This window comes from Egretta garzetta, unplaced genomic scaffold (assembly GCF_000687185.1).
Source record: "Egretta garzetta isolate BGI_Z169 unplaced genomic scaffold, ASM68718v1 scaffold49, whole genome shotgun sequence".
NCBI classification, from domain to species: Eukaryota; Metazoa; Chordata; class Aves; order Pelecaniformes; family Ardeidae; genus Egretta; species Egretta garzetta.
In genome coordinates this window covers 2329335-2340251 of record NW_009260775.1, presented here as the reverse complement: position 1 = coordinate 2340251, position 10917 = coordinate 2329335, and positions in this window count along the sequence as shown.

Below are 10917 nucleotides of genomic sequence, written 5' to 3'. Positions count from 1 at the left end.
TTTAAAATGGCCTTCCTGCTGGGGCCCGCGTCAGTACAGCGACATTGTAAGGGCTATAAAAATCTTCTCACAGACAAGAAACATCAGCTTTTAACAGAAAATCCTAGATCTCAAAAAAAAATGTGTCTTGGTACAAAAAAATGCTCTGGACTCTGTGCCAGAGTCTGCAAAAGTTCCATAGATCCAGGTGTATTTCTCCAGGTGCAAATTCGGAAACTGAAGGTGTTGGTATGGGAATAACCACCGTTCCTCATCACTGCAGAAGTTCCACCAGTCCTCCTGAGACTGGAGAAGCTCACATAAGATTAACTGCATACATCGCTGCAGACCCCTTACAATAACAACAAAAACATTTCCATCAATACAAACCAGCAAATTTCTGCCCTTTTTTTTTTTTTTCTTTCTGCAGTGTTAATGAAGTGAGCAGAAATTATCAGCGCTCGGGGCGGGGAGAGGGACTAAGCCTGTGCACAAGCTGAGAACGTGTCCCACAGCGTTCCCTGCTAAACCTTACATAAAATTGACTTTTAAAAAAACCCAAACCCACCCTGATCCATTTTTTTGAGCCAAATCTCTTCCAGTAGGAACTGAACTCACAGCAGCACCTTTAGCAGACAAGAAATAATTTCATCTTATAGCATATTGCCACTTGGTCACTCCATTCCACGTTCTGAGCCACAGAAGGTTTGGTGCTCATTCCTCGTTCGGTGGAAAAACAAGCTGATCAGTTCCCAAAATTAAATTAATTTAAGAAAATGATGAACATCTTGCTTTCTGCTCTGCTATTTTGATATAATTCATTAGTACTGTCTTTCTCCTCACTATGCCCTGTATGTCTTGGACTGGGAAAGATGTTATTGCCCAGTAAGAGCTGTTATCTGGGTTCCTCTCTAAGATGGACTTTCCCTTTGGACTTGTTTCTCCTGAGGAAATACCCTACAGTAGCCTCTTGGAGGGCCATGTAATAGATTATTGCTTGAGTTGGTTGAAAAAAACCAAAACCAACCAACCACCCCAGCTGTCATTGGCAAATGACCCTGAAAAAAAATGCTGAGAAGACAAAGCAATAGCAGTTCAGTGAGAACATGTTGCTGGATTTTTTGATGGTGTTTTTGAAAGGTATTTGGGGGCAGTAGTGAATTACATGTTGCAAATTTTACTTCAATGAAAATGTAAGTTCTGGTAACCAGAAAGCTTGTTTATCATTTCAGTGGCGTCTTCTGCGGAGCATTTTGGTGGTGGTTTTTAATAAAAGGTATTAACATTTGGGGGAGAACCACCCAAAAAGTTCTAAAACAACAAAAAAATGAATTTAATAGTTTCCCCATCATCAGAAACGATGAAGTTCTAATGTGAAAACCTAAGGAATACTTATGCGTGTGTTTCTATGTATGTGTGCACTGACATGCGCGTTGTTTGTGTAATTGTGCCTGGATGTGTATCAGTTTCTTTCACAAGTGTCTACAGGAGCAGGACAAGAGGCAACCCCACAGTTTCGCAGGTATCATCGGAATCTCACCTGGCATAAAATGAATCCATTAACTGGGTATCTACAGTGTGGTATCTTCATAAAATAAACTAAACCAATACATAGAATTTTTGTCTCCCAGTGATGTGCCAATAAAAGCAATACCTGAAACAGGTGTCATGAAAAAAAAACCCACTTTTTTTTAAAGTTTTACAGCCCTGTAGTCAGCAGGCAGCTCTGCTGACAGATGCTGATGCCCAGGGCAGGCAGCACCCCAACCATCCCTCGTGGCCCCGGCAGGAGCCCTGAGCATGGGGCCGTGGCTGCCTGGGCTCCCCCTGTAAAAATACACGGTGCCAAACTGGAGCAAGGGGTCTCCTACCGCCGGGCTGTAAGGTCAGCATGGCTTGCTTTGCTCCCCTCCTTTTGGCCCAGTGAAGACTTAATTTCCTGAGCACGGTGGAGGGGCTCCAAGAGGCAGGAGCGGGACTGCTGCGATGGCGGGGAGAGGAGGAGCAGCACGGGCACTGCGTGTCCCACCACCCCGCACCCTGAGGGAGGATAAATGCATCTAGAAGAGAGGAACAACTCTCAGGCCCTTGTGGCTGCCTTTGCGCCTCCAGCTCACCCGTTCCTGCCTTTCACAGGTTTCCAGTTATTCAACACCGGCCTCATGACCACGTAAGTCCTAGAGCTCACTGGCGTCAGATCCCAGCAAACAAAGGAGAAAGGGGTCTATTACATTTAAAGATATTTATTAAAAAGTCTTTTGTCTTCAGAAAAAAGCTTTTTCATTTTAATTTCAAACATTATATTGAAGGAATCTAGGTGTACTAGCTTTCCGACTGTAAAATCCCTGGGAAATAAGGAAGAAGCCTCCTTATCTCGCCTCCGCCGTATTGTTCTGGGTGTAATTGCATTCCTAGGGGATGGCTGACTGCCTGACACAGGCCTTAGCAGGGCTGGGGGAATGCCTCTGATCCTTGGCAAGTCCTGTCTGGTGCCTTGAGGAAAGGGCTGGTGAGAAGAATGCGGTGCTCCCTGTCACATGGAGGCACATGACTGGGGCAGGCTGGGAGGGAGGAGGACACCATTTCACTGCCACATAAAATGTGGTGCTTGGTTGAGTGCTTCAGCCTAAGGAGAGAGTTGTGTTGCTGGAGTGGGGTTTTTTTTCTTTTTTTTTTTTTTTCCTTTTTCTCAAGGAAATTCACTCAAGATCTGCTGTAGCGGGCGAAAGAGGAGGAGATGCTATCATGTGGCTACAGCTGTGATGAACGGCAGCCAGCCTTTTCATGCTGTCCTCAGCCTTGGTGCCCTCTGAGCGGGGAGGACACTGCAAGGACAGCCCAGCCGACACAGCTGGTTCCTTACATTGTGCAAAAAAACCCCACCACACTGCTTTAAACCCATGTCTTTAAAATGTACCCTTTTAATTAGCTTGATAAAAGACGTCATGTTTGGGTTTATGCTTTTTCAAGCCTTTTCAGGAGGCTCACAGATGCAGAAGTGAGTGGGTACCTCTCTGGAAGCACCTGGAGAACAAGAATCTAAGGCCTCCATTTACCCTCTGTGTCCCTTAGCTACGCTGTGTGACAGCTTTCAGTAGGTCACAGGAGGCAGAGGAAAGCTGTTGAAAAACTAGGTTAGGGCAAGGCTTGGCCAACAAAGGTTGCCTTCATTAACAGAGATGCCCTCATCCTGCTCTCCCGAGGGAGGAAACTCATCTCAAGCCATCACAGCTTTTCCGCACCCCTTAAGATCCGGGTTCCTTCCCCCAGAAGTGAGGGCAGAGATTGCCTGAATCTCAGCCCAATGCGACACCAGGGCATGAGAGACTCATGGTCCCCTGGGGTACTGCCACCCGCAGCAGGATGGAGCCACAGGCAATAGGGAGCTGCCACCTGGCCCTGACTTTGCAAAGAGTCCAATCTCCCCTACAGAGAAGCCTGGAAGCTTAAAAGGCTTCTTGCCACCCCAAAATGCGATGAGCCCCAGCGACCAAGAGATGAAGGAGCAGCACAAAGTCTTCCCATCACTTTTATCACCGGATAGTTTCCACGATGTCAGCATGCTTGATCCCCGCTCCGCCCTAATGCCAGGGATGGGAATGCAGTACTGCCGCTGATAAACCCTGGTGAAGTAACGAGGCCTGATGAGAAAAAGCACAGTGAGACCCCCCCTTCTGATGTTTCAAAGAGAAGTGGGGACTTCAAAGCTGCCTCAAGCTTTTTTTAACTGTAGATCTTCTCCTTTATAAACAGATGATAAAGAGTCCTTTTATATATCATATGTCCTTTCCAGTGGATGCTCAGGTGGATTTAATGACTGTCTTCCTGTTGCATTCAGGCAACACAAATTCCTTGGTGGGCTTTTTTGCCATACTGACTTTTCTTCAACTGACTGGTATAATTTCTCAAACTGAGTGTGTTATTTTCATGCAAATACTGTTTTTTCTTTGGGGCAAGTAAAGAATACCCAAATTCTTCTATTCAAGCTTCACAGGACAAATTCACCTGCTGTAAATTTTTCTTCAGATTATGATCATACCATACCCATATTTGTAAATACAAATGACAGGATGATTTTCCTTCAGAGGCTTTACAGAGAGACACGCTAACGTGGTATGGCTGTTAGGCATAATTGTTTCTAACCACAGCAGACGAACGCCACCAGCTGGAATCCCATTCCAGAGATGACAGCCATCGCGTGACACACAGCAAAACCACCTGCTCCCTCATTTTCCTGAGTGAATTCAGTGTCCAGATCCCTCAAAAGGCTCAGACTAGAAAATGCTCGGTGCATGCTCCCAGCTCAGAAACAGTAATGTGAGCTTCTTCAATATCCGGAACATGTGTTGGAGAACATGTGTTCTTCAACACAAGTCTGATGAGGAGCGACCGAGGGAACTGGGGTTGTTCAGCCTGGAGAAGAGGAGGCTGAGGGGAGACCGTATCGCCCTCTACAACTGCCTGAAAGGAGGCTGTAGCGAGAAGGGTGAAAAATGAAGTGGTTGAGTCCCCAGCCTCGAAGGTGTTTAAAAGACAGGTAGAGGAGATGCTTAGGGACATAGTTTAGTGGTGGTATGGCAGTGCTAGGTTAATGGTTGGACTTGATGATCTTAGAGGTCTTTTCCAACCTAAACAATTCTATGATTCTGTGATTCTATGACCCATTACTCTGTGCCCAACACCCAACCAAAAGACCTAATGGGATGAAGGTGAGAGCCCAGACCACAGGAGGCTTTGAATCACAGGCTAGCTGAGGAGGGAAGGGACCTCTGGGAGTCACCTGGTCCAAACCCACTGCTCCAGCAGGGCCACCTGGAGCCAGTTGCCCAGGACGGTGATATGGGAAGTGGACATCAGGCCCAGGCGCTTCCAGTGCTTGCCCCCCAAGGCAGTTCCTCCAAAATGGATGCTTGCATTTTGGGAGCCAAATTAAGACTACAAACTGTTTTCAGAGCAGCCAACACAGTGTCACCAGGTGATGATGGGTTTCGATCCCCCACTAATGTAAAACTGGATTCATACCAGCTCTGTGAGAGCTGAAGCTGTTCTTAACCCTCGAATGCCTTTTATAACAGAGCCTTCCCTTGGTCCAGCCAACAGGTTTTAACCAAACAAAATGGAAACGTGAATTCAAGCCAGCCCTGTACAGCTTACTGCATAAAAGCCGCACTCTTCGCACAGAAGGGTTTCCATTAAAAAGTAGTAGGAGAAACTCCAAGCCGTGTGAAGAGCTAGTGCCTGCTGGGAAGAAAACCAATCACTTAGCCTATTTCTCTATATCCCTGCTAGGGAACTGCGAAATACGATGTGCTGGCCTCCAGACTCTCAAGCAGCAGCAGATCACAAAATGCTTCACAGGGACTGAAATAAATTTCAGCACCCGTTCTGACTAAAGGGGCTCTCGCAGCTTCTTGTGGCTAAGACTTTCTGTCTGCAAAATCCTAATCTTACCTGGAAGTTGCCCAGGATATATCCCTCACTCAGCGTCATAGGATATTTTTATTTCAGCGGGACTGCTCGTTTCACCTTCCTCAGAAGCTAATTTGGTTTGGAGTGAGGAAAGGGAAAGTTAGGATGCCTCCACTCCGAAGTATTTGTCTCCTCACCCTCCACAGGTAACTCCCTGCTGGGAATTCTCCCTCGTTATCCTCAGTCCGTGTGAACACCACGCAAGCCGGCATTCCCACATCCTACACATTTACGCTGCTTTCACTGCACCGTGCAGCTTCTGGCTCGTGCACAGCCAAGCTCCAGCTCTGACTCCATGGACTGGTTTTATGTTAGTCCAACTTCCAAGACACGTTACAGCTTTCTGTAAAACTAAGGGCATTATAGTCCTTTGGGCACAGAAGACACCTACCCTAATACAGATAATGAACAGATATCCTTTTCTAGTAGTTCTTTAACACAGTACTGCATTTTCACCTCTCCTCCTGCTTGTACAAGGTACTGGAAATAAAAATTGAGTTAAATGCAGGCTCAGCCACACAGTCCTGCAGAAGCAAATACAGCAAACAACGTACTACAGGCAACTTCATGTCATTATAAGTGATAACATCATCTAATGCTCCAATAAATACAATTGGCCTGACCCTGCTTTATCCCACACTAAGTTATGAAAACACAGGACATGGTTTTGTTATCAGCTAACCACAAAATAATCACTCCTGCAAAACACAGAAAAGCCTGAACTGATTTCCAGGGCTCTAAAAACTCCCTAATCCTGAAGACATTCAAATCAAGATTTAGAGCTGAGCTTTCTACCTCTGAAACATAAATGTTCCTATATTAATTAGAAACATGGGCTTTTCTGTTTGGATGCCACCTTTGGGTCTTACCAATGTTGGCATTGTAGCGCATTTGACCCAGCTCACACAGTCCCGTTGGCCACGGTGGTTCCAGCAAGGTCACCCATCCCTTCAGCCTTTCAACAGCAAAATATCTTCTCAGGGCTTTCAATTACACAGCACATACAAAACCATCCCCACCCATGCTGGTCCTTTCTGCTGGTCCAACCTATTGAGCCGTGCAAGTTCACAGCCCAGCAGATCCTCGCTGCACCACACACTGAAGCACACCAAGGCCAGCTGGGAACGCACTCTAAACCACTGTCAAAGGTCTAGGGATGGCTACGGTGGTTCTCCTTCCAGGTGTGGTGGTCTGATTTCTTTTCTAGGACTCTTTCAATCTTGTGTAGTGTCAGCGCACAGAAGCTGGAGAGAGCTAGAAAGTCACCTGGTCTCGTCAGCTGCACGGAAGAGAGGGCTTTACTTAGCTTTGGGGTTTTGTTTTGGGTGTAAACTCAAATGCTATCATCACTCAGTGAATTTTCTCAGCCTTTTGAAAACTTTACCTGCAAATCCCCTAATGAGTTTAGCTCTCTGCATGTTTAAAAGTTTGCTTAGAGAGGTGCGGTGGGAGAACCAACTTGCCATACAGCTCACAGCTTATCCTAGGGACTATAAACCACCTGGGAAAAGAGATTCAAATGCATCCCTGGATTTGACTGTGCTCCCTATTTTTCTCTCGGTAAGACTGCATCTTCCTCGGCTGCCAGCTTCAATATCCACACAGATGCATGCCTGTTCCTCAAAAGATGGGTGACCCAGACATCATCTGACCTGTCTTAAAATTACATTAGATACCATGTGGTTTAGTGATTTCCATCTCTGATTGCTGTAAACTTGAGGAAGACATGAAAATTAAGAAAATTGAAGATCATATAACTTTTCACCATGAGTACACAAGGACAACTTCTGAATTACAAGTCAAGTCGTGTTATGTGGGGGACGGAGGGGAGAGGAATCACATTTAGCATTTCACTTTCTAGCTTTCTCCATATATTTGGTCTACAAGACGAGAGGAAGGGCTTAATGAGCGGCATAGTTAGGATTTTTATATTCAAACATATGGTGGACCTCATACATACAGAGCCCTGGTATGCAAGAAGTCTGCCTATTCAAGTAGTTTATGCTTTTACTTGTGCTCATATTTCAGATTTGCAATTAGTCTAAACATCTGGCCAAATAAAATAGTAATTAAATGTATGAGGCTGGCAGGTCAGATACAGTCCCATGTGTCCTCCTCCATCAACTTCCAGCAGAGTGTTTAAGGAAGTATTCCAGGATATGAAAGGACACTTTTCCTGGAAGTTTTCATTTTGTCAGTTAAGAATCAGTTTTGGTGAATACAGAGAACACTTGCTGTGTATGGTTGGATTCCATTAGCTGGCTGGGAGATGAGGTGGGTGTTAAATAGAGGCAATTCCACTGCACTGCCTTGTGTGTGTAGATACCCTTTCTATGAGATTCCACTACAACAATTTTATTTCAGTGCATGGATTCAACTCTTTTTTAAATTTACCTTTTATTTTTCCTTCAGTAAATTCAGGAAGGCTTTGTTACACTCTGATATGCCCAAAATACAACAAGCTAGAACTGACAACTGCTGTACTCTCAAAGCATAGCACTTCAGCTACACCTATTTTATTAGACAGTATCTGACCTCATTCCCTGTTTTCTTCTCCGCTGAGTCACACTGTGCTGTTCCAGAGAAACAGCTCCAGTCCTGCTCAAGAGCTGCGTGACTGTGGAAGAGACCCCCTCCCACAGAGACCGTAAGACGAAGACCATAGACTCTGCGTCCATGGATTTCAGTATTGACAAGATCTTTCCCCTGTTAACCCAAGCCATATTCGAAACGCACCCTACAAAACAAATATTCAGGCCAGAGACAAGCGCTTCCCACGTTCACCAGAAGCAGCCTGCCAGCACACTCCTACAAATAAGCATTTTTGAAGCAACCCTTTGTACCACCATAGGCTTGAAATCCGGATGCAGAAATGTACACAATAGGATGACTACACAGGTACAAATCATCGTCCAAAGGCAAACTAGGATGTTTTTCTACATGTTGATAAGCACGAGGCTCCTGTCAGGAGGGGGTGGATGGCACATTTAAGAAGGCAGTGTTTAGGTCTGTATTACAGCTATACTGCCCTGGACACAGTGTCTATCGCGTTCCCTCACTGAGCGTTGGAGCACACACTTAGTTTCACCCAAAATGAAGCTGTCTGTGGCAGCCCGGGGCTGCCCCGTGACGTGCATGCAGCAGGGGCAGTGGGGAGACGCACTTCAAAAGCACCGTCCGGATGGGAAGAGATGGGCACACCCTGCCACGCTGGGAGAAGGCAAGGCTGTGCTTGGATTGTTGCACGGTGAGGCAAGAACAAGGTCCGTGTGCGGCGAAATCAAATACGGTCATGGTTACACAGGAGCAGAATCAATTATCCCCCCACTTTAAGCCGTGGAGGGATGTCTCATGTACATTCACCAGAGGCTGGGAACAGCAGGTAAGGAACTCTCCTCACACCTACCGCTTTTGCAAGTTAAAAACTTGCCCTGCTGTAGCCCCATTTCATGTTCTCAGTGCACCAGCATTAGCTTAGTCATCTTTAAGCTCTCAGATGGGTCCCAATCTTTCACGATGCCATCCCAACACAGAGGCAACGCCACGCACATCCCAAGGACAACCTCGAAAGAAGAAGAAGAGGAGGGGAGAACAGCGCAGCCCTTGCAGGCTGCTGCCCCAGCGCAGGGGTGCTCCAGCCCCAGCAGCCCCCCGGCACTGCTCTGGGGTTGCTCACAGCCTCGGGGGGCTGGGGCCCCATTGTCTGGCCCTGCCCCATATGCACCCTGGTGGAGTAGGGGAAGGAAGGAGGGATGAGTTGTTCGGTCCTCTCACAAGGCCTCCTGCCGCAGCCTGTCACCTCCCAAGTGCTTTCGTGCCACGTTTTTGGGTTTCACAGCTTGGCCCCACACCCTAGCATCTGAAAAGGTTTACCAACACTTCCACCTCCGCCTTTTTCCTGCACCTTTGAACCCTATTGTGATGAGTATCGCGCCGAAAAAGAGGTCTCTAGTAGTTCATAAGGATCAATATCATCTGCTCCCAAGGATCAATAATATCTGCTCCCAAGTCCCTGTGGCTTCTCTTCACACTTGGCTAGGACAGAAATGACAGTGATGAAGAGAAAGGCTCTGGTGATCTGCCAGTATTTCTGACAACTAGAACAGCAATGTAAAGCCGTAAACCCACAAGGCTTTCCACAGGGCACAATGTAAAAGATTTGCTACAAACCAACTGCAGCTCTGTAGTGATCTGCCTAAATAATTATCTGGTCATTGTTTAACACTTTTGTATCAAATGATTAGTTCAAGAAAGCAATTTATTTAAAATAGCAAATCAATATTTTTCTGTACAGTTTCTGCTGAGCTTGCTTCTCTAACCATGCTGGGACTCCCCTGAGTAACATAGCAGCTTAAGCTTCGTGTTACTATTGCACTAAACTTTCAGCTGTCTTTAATAATATCCTTATTTCTTTTTACAATAGCTGGGACTGGACCATATTGGAAAAGAAAGGTGTGGACAGCCAGTGAAGTTCAGCCAAGGTGGATGTGAACAGGGTTTAAAAAATAAGGTTTTGTTTTATGCCCGGCCCTGGCCATGTGCTGAAGGAAGGGAGGGAGGGAGGGAGGTGACCTGGGGTCAAGGAGCTTCCCCTGTGCTGTCAGTCAAACTGTACTGTAAACAGCTGCCAGCCCAACCAGGCTTAAATCACACCACTTCTACTTTTGATATGAAGTTAAAAGCCTGGGGTAGACACGACCACCATTTTTTTCTTAACTTGCAATCGATCGGGGGCCTTGTTGGGGTGTAGGCGCTTAGGGCGCTGCACCAAAAGGGGCACGTACCTGAAGAGATAAGGAGCAGGGATTTAATATCTCTTCGTTCAGCAGATGAAGACATAACATACAGCACACCTCAGAGAAGGGGCTATTGAGTCTATTTACTCTGGTTTTTGATGAGCACTCAGATCATCTAGGTGGTTTGCAAACATTACCTCTTAATGCACCTGCCCCAAACAGTCCTAATCCTGTGAGACAAGTACTTACAAGGATTAAACTGAATCCATATGAAAAAAATAGTTTAAAGGGTTATTTTTGCTTGAACGAAGAGTGAACTGGAACCATTATTCTGAAGTGTTTATGGAGCCTAGGCTGGGCTTGATTTTTTTTTTAAAAAGCCTTTCAGCTCCCTAGATAAAACCAAACTGAAAATTCATATAAACAAGCTAAATGAAGACCACTTCAGTGAGCTTCTACACAAAGGGAATATTTGTGCTTATGTCAAAGTTTGCTGCCACTAACGTTTTACCACTGTCAAGGCTGGAAATGGTGTCTCAGAAATCCTAGAGCTGTAATTCTGGGTGAGGAATTTTATGCTGAGCAAGGCAAGCAAAGCTACACATCTAAAAACCCAACATATGAATAGTCCATTTATTTAAACAAAAGACTCTTCTACCATATGGAGGTTACAAGAGAGATTAAAATGAAATGGATAAAAATTAATCATAAGTAGCGTACATCTTTCCAGATA